This window comes from Rhipicephalus sanguineus, chromosome 9, assembly GCF_013339695.2.
Source record: "Rhipicephalus sanguineus isolate Rsan-2018 chromosome 9, BIME_Rsan_1.4, whole genome shotgun sequence".
Lineage (NCBI taxonomy): Eukaryota > Metazoa > Arthropoda > Arachnida > Ixodida > Ixodidae > Rhipicephalus > Rhipicephalus sanguineus.
In genome coordinates this window covers 2,766,699-2,779,913 of record NC_051184.2, presented here as the reverse complement: position 1 = coordinate 2,779,913, position 13,215 = coordinate 2,766,699, and positions in this window count along the sequence as shown.

The following is a 13,215-nucleotide window of genomic DNA, read 5'->3' as shown; positions in this document are numbered from 1 at the left end:
TGGGATCGCGTGTTGCCTTACCTTCGCTGATTCGCAAAAGGAAGAATAATGGCGCAGTGGGCATTTCGCAACTGCACACTTGCAGTAGGCATTCAAGGATGGTTTGAAGCGGTCATTGCTACGCGCGCAGACGTTCGTTTCCTTGCGGCGCGGTTGAGACATCCACCGAGAGCCGAAGCGAGGTTAGCATTTGAAAAGGAGATGCGCACGGTACCTCATTACGCTATCGCGTTCTATTCTTGAAGACGAAGCTCAAGCGTCCCGCAAGTTTTTTTTTTTTTTTTTCGTATTCCATGTGGAAAAACTGGAATATCCGGAGATGCCGTACCGAGGGACGAGAAAGATGACAAGTTGCCCCCCCCCCCCCCACCCCAACTTTTTTTTCTCCGCCTCCTTGAGTAGAATGATGCTTTAGTTAACCATTGTACATAGTCGTTTTGCAGTGTATTCGTAACATTGTGTCTGGCGTTTGCAAAAGTAACACCGCCAACGCAAGTTGTAATTATATCTATTTAGTGTATAAGCGTTTCGTAGCGCTTGCGTGTAAGCTGTGTTGAACCAATCTTTAAAAACTCACAGGGACCCTTGGGAATTCGACCAAAGGCTGCTCCACATGCTTAGGCTGCAGCTACAAAAATCACTCCGTTCCATCTGTTCCCCAACGCCGATATATAGCAGCTTCGTTTCACGGCTGCGAATGGCCTGCGATTTTCACTATGCATGCGACTGGCGCGGCGTGCAAGCTTGCTCGCTGCCGTTCTCTGTGGCAAGCACGGCAGAACTTTTTCCAAATGTGTTGTAAGAATCTGTGCGTTAAGATATTATTGAGTTTTCATGAACGGTAGCGAAGAGCACGCGTGTTTTGTAATTTAAAAACACTTTTAAATCTAAATTAATTTTAAAGTGCGCAACAGCGACCATAACCAAAATGAACTCGTCATCCCAGTTTTGACGACTCGGCCGGCTCGGCGCAAATTCGACGGGTCCCGGCTGGACAATATTCCATTACTGTTTTCTGTTAACCTTCTGAGGCCATCAATCACCGGGGAAAAGAACGTTACCGTGCTGTTAACCTTCTGAGGCCATCAATCACCGGGGAAAAGAACGTTACCGTGCTTCAATCGTCCTGTCACAGCAGCAAAAATACTTTTAAAATCTTAGCACGGTTTCTTTTCTTATTTTTTACGTGCTCTCACTTTATACAGTAAAATACAAAATTTTATCATAAAGGCAATCTGAAAGAAATACATTTGCTGCGCTTTAGAAAACATTCATTCATGCAGTGTTGGTAATGTGCATCTATCGAGCTAAATTTTGCGCCTGAAATTTCTCTACCAGCGAGGAACACTCTCATACCCTTGCCCCTTACAGATTTCACACAGATGACTTCAAATTCTCGTTCTTCCGACTTGCGATCAGAGAATGGAATAACCTCCACCCCCCCCCCCCCCCCTCTCTCTTCTTGTGTATCAGAGCACATCCGTGACATGCCTCGGTCCTTATTATTCTTGTTCCTAAAACTCTGTCCCATCTGAATTGCATAATATAGTATCGCATATTGCTTTCGATCATCATTAACATTACGCTGAAGTGATCATAAAAATTAAATATCCAAACGATGAGGTCAAAAGGCTTTGGCACTGTAAGTTATCGCAGCGGCCGATTACATTCCATTTTTAGTTATGTCCTGCATAAAGTGCTAGCGGGTAGGCAGGTACTTGGAACAAGAGGTCTATAGATTATAATAGATCAGACTTGTCAGTAATGAAATTACAGTAATTAAAGTGCTTTTTGTTGTAATGAGTAATGTAATGAATTACTTCTGTGGGTTAGTACTTTAGTAATGTAATTAATTACTTTTGTGGGTCATTAAGTGCCTTTAATAACGCCAGCCCCTAGCGTTTGGTTCACTTTGGTAGACTTTATAGAATGAAAGAAGCCTTTTCTGTATCCAGTATGTGCCATCTTTATGGCACGCCCACAATACTACCGTCAGCTCCATCAATGCACTATGATTCAATTAATTTTCGTTATTATTTTGGCAGTTATTAATTGGTCCTTATCTTAACTAAACTTATGACCCGCTATCATATATATCCCATGAAACTCAAGCTGAATTTCATTTTTTTTTATAGGAGCATCATTAACATTTGAGCCAACGCTCAACTTTAGGTTTGCTACATAGGGGCGAATTCCAGCGTGCTCTTTGAAAAACAATGTCGCTAGGAGCTCGCGCCGTAAAAAAAAAAAAAACGAAAAAAGCGAGAGAGAAATTAGTGGTGAGGGAGATTTTAGAAGGGAGGTTACGCTTTTTGGGGGCAGAGAGTAAAACACCACGAAAAGAAGACTTGTCGAACAAACTAAACGAAGTTGTTCAGGATGGGGAAGGGAAGCGGGTGGGGGGGGGGGGGAAGGGTACCTAATGCTAACGCTTCGTATTAACACTTTAAACAGTGCGTTCCCAAGCAAGCAAGCTGGAATTAAGAAATTCATTTGCGTTAAGTATGCACCTTACATGAATGCTGCATCTATCCGCATGCGTTCTAGGTTGTTGTTTTTTTTAATTTTTGTCGTGTTCTCCATTCATTAAAGATTGCGCACGAATATTGGAAGCCAAGAAAAAAAAACGTGTATTTTTCTCTAACAAATTAACAGAAATGAATTAAGATTACTACTCACCCCCTGCCTGACGCTTCTAGGTGCCTAGATCAAACTACATATCTGAGTATATCGTGGGCGTTCATTCGTACATGCTCATCATCATGGGTGTTCGTCGTCTTCATCGGTTATGGGAACTCGGTTTGATTGTGATCTGTGCCTCGGCTGTGGTCGCTTCACCGTGCCTTCGGGGCCTAATAAAGGTCGCGTTAACTCTTGCATCGCAATATATATACCCCAGGTACTTTAGCTGCGCAACTATTATTAAAGAAAGCCTGCCCAATTCGGGTGGATACACGATGCCATATTTTCAAGGTATAGCTTTGCTTCGATAACTTATGCACCAACTTCACCTTGACAGGAATCAACTGTCTCATACCGCCCTCATTTTCTGCAACTTTCTAGTGGTAATACGACACAATAGAACTACATACATAGCCATGCAAGAGGCTATATACTATTTCCCCAAACTTGGAAAATGATAAGAGAGCTTGCTGGTTGGCCTGAGCTCTGGCAGTATTCCACACGTGAGGTATTTAGATATTACCAGCTTCGTTGATGTTCAGTAACAGATGGCATTTACGAAACTCGCCAGTAACATTATAATCATCAAGTAAGAGCGACTGCACCACCCTCACGACCATTGCGTGCTTATCACGTCGATCGACATCAATAGTGTTACAAACACCGGCGACTGACGAAACGTTATCTTGTAAGCGATAAAAAAAAATTGCGTGAATACGGGTCCAGCTGAAACTTCGAAAGTTCACCCGACTCGTGCATGACGCGGAGACGTGATGTAATATATGGACATACGAAGACGTGCAACTGATGAGAAACAAGTCGCATAATTAAATCATGTTCTATCGGCGTGGACCACATATGTAGAAACCAACCAACGTCGTACAGGCATCCACATTCCTGTCTAGAGCGCTTGAGCAGGTGCAGAGGAAAGCGACAAAAACTGTACGTTTCCAGTCACAGTCCTTGGAACCGCGACTACAATCAGCAGTGGCAGCCATCTACATAACATAACATGACATAGCATGACATCTACATAAATTGGGAATGTTTCGGTGGTTCTCGAGTACTCAGTATAGAAATACACGCAAGTACGCAACAATTACGGCCGATGCAGAGTCGACAGCACATTTCCAGAAGCTCCTGACCGTACCACACTCGCGCACAGCCGATCTGGTTGTAGCAGGAGATTATCCATAGTATCCGAAATCGTACACGATACGCAACACCACTGCCGCCAGTATCACCACTGTAATCGGCATCATCATCCAAGCAGGCCCGCACAACACAAGCCGCGCAGCCAGGCATTAGCAACCATCCGTAAAAAGGGGGGGCCCACTCACCTTCGGAAACAGCGTGCGCGGGTTCCACACGCCACTTCCCGCTACAACGGTGGCAACACTTTTGATCGCCAGTAGGGCGGGGCTCCTGCGCCCGCGAAGACACTCTTCGCCGGGCAACGCGCCATTGGATTTCCCCGGCTGGGTGGGCGGTACCGCCACTGTAGCCAACTCCCGTGTGTCGGCTGCGAGTGTGGGGTGCTACGGGCGCCGCCATGTTGGGAGGAGCGGGTTGGGGGGAGCGGTTACCGAAGCGTGCGCGAAGGATGAGGCGGCAACGGAGGAGAGAGAGTGAGTAGCGTTCGGAGCGGCGCTGGGAGCGCGCGCGCTCCTGTACCCAGTGGGAGTGGCAACTGAAGCGGCTCGAAACATATCGCCTCCCCTCTTGTGTGTACTTAGTTACACTCGCCCCCGCACAGCGCTTCGTTGGTAATGGAGAGAGAGGCGCTTCGCTCGATTGAGAGAGAGAAAGGGCCGAGATCGACTTTGGGTGCTTGGGCAAGAGAGGAAACGAAGCTTGCGAAGAAGAACACAAGGACGTCGCGACTGGGCGCATTGATAATCATCGAGCGCCGGTGGCGGGCTGCTTCTTTCCCGCCGACTGATTCTCTGGGGCTTCTGCGGTTGTGGCTGTTGTAGCTGCTGCCGCCGACGGAGGAAAACGCTGGCGGTTTCTTATGACGAGAGACTTGTGGGTGCAGGTTTTGGAGTGTTGCGGTGAGAAGGAAGGAAAGAGGCCGAATGGCGAGTCACCGTGTGGGGAGGGGAATGTTTGACGTTCTTTACTTTTTTTGTTTTTTTGCCACGCGTATGAATCGATGACTGTCTGTTTGAGGAGAGCAAGCGGGGGAAAAACAACGATCCGTCGGCCCTGAGGCAATGAGGCCGTTTAGGATGGACGGGGCCGGCATCTCTTGTGGGAGCTGCTCTCAGCACCCTGAGGAGTCTGTAAGAGGAAGGGCAAAAAGAAATATGAGAAACTAAAAGGAATCATAAAGGTTCTTGTAGCGTCCTCTGTTTGATTGGCGAGAGGCACGGATATTTCAGACGGCGCTCCCCGCGGTGATGAAGGACGCGGAAAGAGAAAAGGAAAACGCGATGCTTTTGTGCGCGCGGTAGAAGATGGCGGAGACGACATTCACGTCGAATCGCCTGTGTAGTTTCATCGCTCTTAGCGTGAAGCGTTGCCGCGAAGTATAGGTGCTGATTGTTCAGTCGACTGGGGGTTGAGCACGATAATGTGCGCCAAAATTTATAGCATCAAGAATACTGTGACACTTAACAGTAAGCAACCATGTTTCACATTGCAATCCTTGTCATTATTGTTGTTTATATTGCGTTACGGCGTTGTCTGTTTCGCAGTGAAGAACAAAAATGTTGTCATTAATATAATGGCATTCTTTCCTTGCCCTACGTTGCAACGAAACAAATATTATACATACATACATACATACATACATACATACATACATACATACATACATACATACATACATACATACATACATACATACATACATACATACATACATACATACATACATACATACATACATACATACATACATACATACATACATACATACATACATACATACATGTGAGATAGACCGACAGTTTATAGCTTCAGATTGATTTATTGACTGGTTACATAAATTTCAAACATTTCATAAATCCATGTTAACATAATAAGTAGAGTGTCTTGCTTTTTGTTCCTTCTTTATTGCTTATTTGACTGCTTTTATGTGAAGTTGTATTAATTTTCTTGAATATTGTGTGTCCTCAATATGTGTTCTGCATAATGTTTTCTGAATATGTGTGCTATAGCTGTTTGCATTGCAGAGGTGGCTGCGGGCCTCTGTCAAGTTGATTGTGTCTCAAGCGACTTTTACCCACAGTCTCCTCCATCATTCATAAATAAAGAAGTTATTATATTGATGCCGCTACAGTTAATGAACGAGGGAATGACCCCACGAAGATTTTTAGAAAACGCGGCTTCTGTGCCGCCACGGTTCTGAGAAACCGGCTGCCTCTCTTTAAGTGGTGACCTACTTACTGTCAGAAGCGTCTGTGTTTGGTCATACACCAAGATGGGCGTGCGACGGGCCAGCAGGAGAATAGTCGGCTCACTCGACACATACAACTATACTTGTGTTTCATCTATATAACGTGTATATATACGTAAAATAAAATTATGGTCACCTAAGGTTAATATTCCGAAGCTGATGTACTCAATGACAATATCATGCTCTCGAAGAAAAGAAAAAAACAATTGTATCCCTGACAACCATGAGCCTAAAAGAACTGAATTTTGGAATACAAAAACAAGGCGTTTGTCAAAAATTTTAACGAGAGTATTGTGTTTGAAACCCATAAGTTTTTTTTCATTCGTTTTATTTGAATGCGATTCTAATTTCCTAACTTAACACAACTATCACAACAATGTCTCCCGTTTGCACGATTGTGAATACGATGTTAAATACACTTCCCGCGTTTTGTTAAGAAATTCCCTTTGATGCTGTGTATTTCTGGAAAACTCGTACGTTTTACTTTATGTGATGACACATTTAGACATCGGCAGGTTGCCATAGCTAAACAGTTTAGTTTATTTATTTGGTTTTTCTTATCTAATAAAACAATCAGAGTTATTCCACGCTTTAACGAGTTCCACTGATGTAATGTTGCACTGTGAGTATAATGACTGGCATAAAAGGAGCACCATTTCGTTAACGAAGGTATATAATATGCTGTTTGACATCATTCGCCGAATATTTGCTTGGACCAGGCCCGTAGCCAGGAATTCTTTTCGGGAGGGGGGGGGGGCACTTGCTGAAAACCTTGACTTTTTGAGAAAAACACCTATGTTTATTATTTATTTTTCGTAAAAACACACACTTCATCAAAATTTCGGAAGGGGGGGGGGCAGGCCCCTAGCTTCCCCCCCCCCCCTGGCTACGGGCCTGCCTTGGACTATATAGTTATGTGACGTGCTTCATAATCACGTCGCGGCTTTGGCACGTAAAACTCCAGTAATTAATTACCTTACCTGCCAGCCAACTATATGGCTGTATAGTAAAGGCGGAAAAAATTGGCAAAGCTTTCACTAAGCCGTGCAAGGCTTGAAACAGCGAAACTGTATGATTGTGAAGACTAATCTGGTTCCTCTTAGGTTGTATCTATAAGCCTTAGCTAGGTGATGCAGGTTGTTTCTAGGTTGCTTCTAGGTCATTGCTAGGCTTTTGCTAGGTGATGCTAGGTTGTTTCTGCGTTGATTCTCAGCGCCGACAGGTTCGAGTTAAACCACACAGTGCAGACACGACACGGATGTCCAAACACCAGAGAGAAAAACTCGAGCTGAAACCAAGCGTTCGCACCTCGCATAGATATATACGGGCACGTCGTCGTCGGCGTAGGCCTTCCGTCACTTCGGGGTCTTCTCGCAGCCGCCATTGCCTTTCCCGTTACCTATTATTCTCTCTTTGTACCTATACATATACTCGGGGTCTTCGGCTCGCCGCCGTCGCTTCGCAGCCATTTGTTGTTGGGCTAACTGTTCCCTTTTTTTTTCATTTTTAGTGCATCAATGGTGAGTAGTGGGACTTGCCCAATTTCTGTGGCGTATACCCGTTTATGATGATGATAGTTTTTTGGTTCATCGGACAAGGAACGATTTGCTATAAACGGCATCCCTGCTAAAACACTGACGGACAAAACTACTTATCAAAATTGACTCATGTTTGTATATCAGTGGAGGCCCACTGGAACATTCTGATCAAATTTCAGTATCACACCACAAAAGGCCCATACACAGATTCCAAGGACATTTGGGTGCATAAGAACGCCGCTTACGAGAGACTCATGGGCCGCACGGTAAAACAATGAGACGTGGTAACCTCCATACTTCGTGCCACGCTAATCGAAACTTGTGCTTCAATATTCCAGAGGCCTCTAAGTGAGTCTATCCTGAAATACAGCCAACTAATGCATGTTCATTATGCGCAGATATCGCTAATCTCGAACATATGCTCTGGCGGTGCCCCGCGTTACACGGCGGCGAAGTCATCACGCCGTCAAAATGGGAAGAAGCTATTACAAGCTCCGGACTCGAAGCACAACTATGGGCAGTCCAACGGGCCCGCGACGCAGCAGAGAGACTTGGTCTTTCTGTTCCGACGTGGGAGCGGCCCGCAACGTGCTAGGGCGCGTTCCGAGGGACCGAAATAAAGTTTATTCATCCATCCATTCATCTAAGTGAGTCGACTCGATCCGGTTTTTGCTCTTGAAATACGTTTTGTTTTAGCCTATTTCACGCTCACTTGCGGCGGGGCACCGCTGAGAGATGGCGCCACGGGTACATGTGCATAAACCCAGATGATGCACAGCGTTACTGCGTTTCACATAAATCTGGAGAGACGTTGGTCGCCACTTCATTGTGGCTATACGCAATTGCTACCGCCGCCCTAAATGGACCCTCACGTCACCGGTGAGCTGTCAGTCGAGTGTCACAAGTTACACCTTATTGCGAGCACATCTTTGCTTCACGTGGGACACCTGTCATTAGGCAGATTTAGAATAGGGTGCGCAAAGATTTGCGTTAACGTTTGTCACCAATGCGCATGCCTCACATGCTATCCTCTTACGTACCCACGTTAAGTGACGGCAATAGCGTATACGCACCCAACGAACGCTATCTTTGCATTCCATATTCTAATAATTCCTATTATCGAGTTACAAACAGAAGTTAACATGCGGATGCACACAGTGAAGTGCACGACGACCACGTGATGCCAAGGGGACGAAGGTATACAATGTCTGTCGACGAAAGAATGTATACGGTATACACCCGAGGAGCGTCTTTATTCGGCACAGACGATTGAGATGTCTGCGAGCTCGGTATAAGCTAAAAAAAGCTTCTCTTTAAAGGGGCCATGACACCCAATTTTCCGTCATAATCTGTGTTATGTGGATTAATCCTTGTGCATTCACAAATAAGCTGGCGAAATTTTAGCGCATTTGGTCGAGCACTTAATTTATAATCGAATATTTTTATAAACACGCGAGCGCCCCGAGAGTCAGGCAACACTGGTGCACTCGCGAGCCGTGACGTAACAAGCAGCTAGCTGTGCAAGCCTCTGCATTGCGGCGAACAATATTGTTCCGTGGTCAGCAGCTCGTGATATCGATATATTTTAGCTTTCTTCAGCTTGGCACTGAAACTGAACAATTTGCAGCGGCTGAAACTTTGGTAGAAGACGACGGCTCCGTTCCGTGCTGCAAGTGACGTCACACGCAGCAAAATGGCGGTCGCCGGCGATGGGCGGGCTTTAAAGCCGGCGACTCTTGTTTTGCACTGAAATAGTCTTTTACGGCCCACTTTTGAAATCCGTACAGTCATAATAGACCCTGTACTATACTAGTTTTCGCTGAAAACCACAAATCTGTGGGCGACCGTGTCATGGCCCCTACATGATGGGTCAAAGCTTAGTAACGTGGCGTTTTGGGCGTGTTGGTATGTCATATACTGAAGATTATAGCGCACGAAAAAAAAACCCGGACGAAGAAAGACGTGGCACACACAAGCGCTAACTTGCAACAATGTTTATTTCTCATGTGTCACGCCTGTGTGTGTCACGTCTTTCTTTCTCCGTGTTTTTTTCGTGCGCTATAACCTTCAGTATGGGTCAAAGCGTGTGCTTCAAGTTGAATCGAAAGCTATGCATATGAGAGCTATAGGAGGTCTCGTGAGCCGCGTGAAAGCGCCGAGATAACGTCGCCCGCGTCGTCGCACATGAGGGAGCGCCTCGTTATTGGCCATCGCACAGTTGCGCCCCTCTTGGACACACAGCCGTGGCGGCATGCCTTGCATACCCCTTGACGATATATACAGCTACCACCGAAGAAGTTGCGATGCTTCGGGCGACCGGCATTTATAGACGACGCCCCCTTGTACTGCATCCAACGTTCTGTATGGTAGTGCGACAGGATCGGGCACGGCGCCAGACACCCATGGAAGAAAGTGCCGCGTTGGGCTTCGACTGCTGCGGTATAGTAGGCATGTGACGGGGCGGCGAAGCGTGGACAAAGCGCAGCAGTCGCAAGGGTTGTTGTTTCGTCAGCGCCGGCGGCGGCGGTATCGGCGCGCACTTTATAGGATAGTGCCGACGAATTCGTATAACGCATGCATGCTTCGTGGGTGGCGGTATACATCGCGGATGGTGTCTTCGTCGCTGCATATAGCACACGGCAAGGGCTGAGGTTTGGGGGAGTTCCTTGCTAATCAGTCAACTGTGTGCTAACAATCGCGGTATCGAGTATGCAACTAAAACCTATAGTTGTTATGAAGCTTAAGAGGTAAAGCGGATGAAGCAAGCATGCAACCATCAACGAAACGTAACTCAAGGTGCACATATATAAAGCTATAACGGAGAACTCCGGATTAGTTTCCACAAGAAATGCTTCTCTCTCCGTGGTTTCGACTACCTGCGGTTCTTCAATGTACACCTAAACCTAAGCACACCCCAACCGAAATCCCGGCGGCCATGCACGGCAGGGAATCGAACTCGGGTCCTCGAGCTTATTAGCGCGACACCGCCTAAGTTATCACGGGGGGTCAGCAGCAGCTAAGCAGCATGCAGCGGGGGGTGAGCAGCAGCTAAATTAAAGTATATGGCACGTTATTTGTAGTAATTACGACTTAAATGTGAAGAAATTAAAGTGGACGAAAAGACAACTTGCTGCCGGCAGAGACCGAACTTGCAACCTTCGAATAACGCGCCCGATGTTCTACCGATTGAGCTACGGCGGCGGTCGTCCTCCCGTACACTTTACCCCGTCCAGTTTGTATATATCTAACTCGCCGTCATGGCCGTGAGCGGCGCTGACTGATACTCCCACGTTTAAATGCACATACATACCCGATAAAGCGGACGGGAGGACGACCGCCGCCGTAGCTCCATTGGTATAGAGCATCGGAAGTGTTATTCGAAGGTCGCAGGTTCGGTCCCTGCCGGCGGGAAGTTATCTTTTCGTCCGCTTTAATTTCTTCACATTCATATCATAATTACTACAAATAGCGTCCCCCTATACTTTCCTTGGCTTGATTGTCTGTTGATTCTCATTAATGTATACAACTAGGCGTTCTAACTCGCCACATTCGCGATCAGACCCAGGATCTGTGCTTCGCTGCACGGAACGCCCGCTGAGGGAACGGGAAATGCATAGCGTATAATACGCTGCAGCAGCTATAGGAAGAGAGGCATGGCGTGCCTGAACGAGCGATGTTGCGTCGCGCGCTAAAAATTGCCAACCGTTGCGACTGCTTCGCAGCATGCGCCTGTGAGCTCGTCGACGAGTACTTGCGTGTCTCTATACAAAAATATCCGCACGGCCAGAACGGTAACGTATGGAGCCGTCTGGCGGAGCTCGTCTGACATCTGACGTTATCGGCGCTTCGTGCCCCGTCGCAACAGCCTCTCCACGAGCGAGCAACCTTCGGTTTGTCACTTCTTGCGTGGTTGTCGAACCGATGTGTTTCCAATGGGGCATCTGTTGAAATTGTACGCGACATAACTGCAGAAGACCTTAAAGGGATACTAAAAAGAAAAACGATTTTTCTCATAGCAGTAAATGACTCTTTCACAACTCTAAAATCACCTCGCTTGCCGCGAGAAGACGCTTGGTAATCGAGAAAACGCTCAAAAAGAAATTGCGGGTGGCAACGCCACCTTAAAATACCCGCACAAAACGCCTTGACGTCATAGATTCTGACTGCGTCCACTAGATCCTATACGTAATTCCTGATAAGTAAAAATGAAGTACACTGTCGTCTGATGCGGCCACAGACTTAACACGCCAAGTTTCAGTAAATTTCGTTGAGGCAATGTCGCCGAAATGCGAAAAATACGCTCTGAAATCTGTGACATCACGCGCGGAGATTACGGCGCGATAATTAAAAATGAAGCTGACCGTGACTTTCTCCTTTATTAATAAATCTATAATGGTGAAATTAACGGCATTAGTGTCCTCAGGGTACAATTCATAAATCAAAACCGATTCATTGTTTCGCTTTAATGCCCCTTTAACAAAGAGAGCTTTTGATGTTCTTTTCGTATACTACAGTCCAATGTAGTATGCCTGCCGTTTTCCAAAGTGCGACGCATTGCAACCTCAAAAAATACCAGAAGCGTTGCGGCTAAAAACCCGCATATGCGGGGATGCATTATGCGACGAAAATAGCAATATGCTGGGATATACCTTCGTCGTAAATTGTGATGTCATAAGATGTGAAAGCCACCACTACTATCTCCTTTTATTTCCCTTTTGACAAGAGTGTGCTCATCTCCATCAGCGAGGGAGGTAATGGGTTAAAGACGATTTACCCTAAATGCCTATCAGGCTCAAACTTTCAGCGGGAAGTAAGAAAATGTTTACACTCCTGGCATTGAATATGCAAATATATACTGCATGTGAGAAGTACACATATACACTTTTGACAACACACCTTTCCATAGAGACAGCGGGACAGACTAACTGACTTTAAGTAAATGAATATTAATACGAGTTAAATGAGAACGAGGAAACGAAAAAGCAGAATGTCGTTATAGACTAACCATTTAAGCCCCAGGTTGGCTACCCTACGCTGGGATAGTGAGAAAATGAAAGAGATATATGAGAAAGAGAGAAATATGTCTGGTGAATTCACGCACGCGTGCGGGACTGCAGTCCTTATAGTTAAAAACTTTCAAACAGGCCATGGTCTTGTATACAACGCCTTACAAAGCGTCTTAAGTAGCTAAAAGGCAGGGAGCTCTTCATAAATCTCCGCTGCCCTAATGGTTATTCAAAATGCTCCTAATTTTATAATAATGGCCATAGTGTTTGCATTTCGACTTTTTCGATGGACGCCGCGACCATGACTCAAATCCGTTGCCTATAGTGATCACTCAGTAGCGGAATACTTTCATATATGGGTCATTCCACGCCAACTGTCCCAGTCGGGGCGCTCGAGAAAAAACAGTTTCTCTCAAAAAGTCTGAGAAAATTACACACATATAGACATTCGTTCTACAGTATATTCCCAAAATAATTTGGGTGGCAAAAATTTTTTTGGGCACGGAGCGCCATTTGACTTCACGAAATGTGGAAAACCCAGGTGCGACAAAAAAAAATTCGCTATAATCGACATTGCAGGCATTCT